Source organism: Neolamprologus multifasciatus, chromosome 3, assembly GCF_963576455.1.
Source record: "Neolamprologus multifasciatus chromosome 3, fNeoMul1.2, whole genome shotgun sequence".
Taxonomy (NCBI): domain Eukaryota; kingdom Metazoa; phylum Chordata; class Actinopteri; order Cichliformes; family Cichlidae; genus Neolamprologus; species Neolamprologus multifasciatus.
Window position 1 is genome coordinate 40,057,146 of NC_140441.1, and position 2,176 is coordinate 40,059,321.

Genomic DNA, 2,176 nt, shown 5'->3' on the forward strand with positions numbered 1-2,176 from the left:
ACTCCTTTTAAATTATATTGTGTTTTTATTTATTATTAGTATGTATGTTGGTATGTGGATGAGTGTGCCGGTGAGTCACTGTTTTATGTTTGTGTTATGAAGAGAACATGTCCTTTCTAGCAAACAGACATATAAACAATTACTCTGAACTAAAGAGGAAAAAAACAACTGAATATGAATATGAGCTCAATATAGTGTTTTTGTATCTCTGGCTTCATAATTTGATAGAAAAATTAAACCCTGATTAAAAAACATAGAGACCCACCTTTTTTATCTTCATAACTAAGATGTTAATTAAATGGTGTTTGAAATGGTTTATTTGGATAATACTAAGGATTTGAAGTCACATGACAATTATTTTGCTATTTTGAACAGGTCATGTAGGGTTAAGTGAGTAGGACCTTAGTCACACAGGACTGGAGCTCTGGTAACCACCTGTCACCAGGGAAAAATACAACTGGTTGGTTAAAGCCTTACAATTCCTTGGTTAGTTAATGGATTGCTGCAGTCACTCCAGTTTGATGGAATACACCAACTTGTCTGCAAACACCATTTGTTCTCAGGTTCTGCACTGAGGCGTTTCTTTTATTTTGAAGGCTAATATTTTCCGTTTCTGGTTTGCGTTGCACTTTTAAAGTTTCACTACTCCTCAGTGGTCAGCTGGCACGTTCCTGCAGAAGTCAGCTTCTTCCATCCAAACTATGGGCAACTGTGGCAATCTGCTAGCAGTCAAGGCAAGGAGAGGTTTTTGGTGTAACGCCCTCTTCATGACTGAATTTTTTCTGGTCAGGGAATACACACTTCAGGTGGTTCTGATCACGTTCAGTATGGTGGATAACTCTGTGCACATGTGACATCACAGCAGAAACCTCATTAAGACAAATATTATTGAGGCTTTTAAAAAAGAATAGAAATACATTTGTATATAGTGCTTTTTATTGTTCGGTTTAACTCAGCAGCTTTTGAAATGTCTCACTGAAAATGTGCTGATGGTTTGCTAGAAGTCAAACGTTTCCTGTTATGTATACTGTGTAGTAAATGTTTATTATATGTGTTTATAGTGTAAATATACTGTCGATGTTCCTATGTTGGAAATGTGTTCAACACATTTTAAAAGCCATAATTTTTTTTGCTAGTTGCCTTAAATTCACAAATAAAAAGCTTCTTCCTTCCTGTCATCGCCAATGATGCAGTAAAGACTGAAAATACAAATCAACCAAAACATTTACATCTTTTTTGGGAACGGTAATAAATTTGTATTTTTAATTGTACATTTTTATTCTACTACCATAATTTGGTAACTATCTTCTGAAAAACCTCTCTGAGCTCTCTCATGAATAATGGTTCTGGAGATCCTTAGTGTCCTCGGTTTGACTTGATTGCAAAATGTAGAGTCATTGTACATTAAAGTAAAACCAAAGGCCAACAAACAGCTGGTGAACATAACATCCACTTGACAAAAAGGATTCTAAGGTGAACATGGCATTGTTGAGAAGATGACTGATATTTAATGTTATAGTACTTGTTTTTAATATTGCAAAAAGAAAGAAATATGTTTACCTTATTCTGGTGTCACCTCTGACTCCTCTAAGGTATACTCTCATGACAATAATACTGTTTATGTGATCAACTGATCTCTTAGAACAGGGGTGTCAAACTCAAATACACAGTGGGCCAAAATTCAAAACTGGAACAAGGTCGCGGGCTAACATTATTTTTTATTGAAAATAAAAATCTTCCTCCAGATATAAGAATGAATCTTTTCTTATGGACTCAAATAAGTTTTGCTGGAAAACTGAATATGGAACAAGCAAAGCTTAATACTAAACAATATATATATTAGCTGTATAATACCAGTAGGCCAGCTCTAATAGTAATTAGGTGTGGCTTCGCGGGCCAAATTTGGCCCGTGGGCCAGAGTTTGACACCTATGTCTTAGAATTAAGAGTTTTGGGCAGCATGAATAAAACTCTGTTAAAATCTGTGTTTTTGTTTATTTCTAGGAGAAGGTTAACATTCAGATTGACTGTCAAACCTAAAATCACCATTTTAAAACCCAAATTGATTTTTCTTTTCTATGAGCATACAAGCCTGTGCATTATCTGCATCAATGGATGGCAATTTTGTGTCTTCTAAACCCATAGGGCAGGAGATATAGATATATAGAGATATAGCA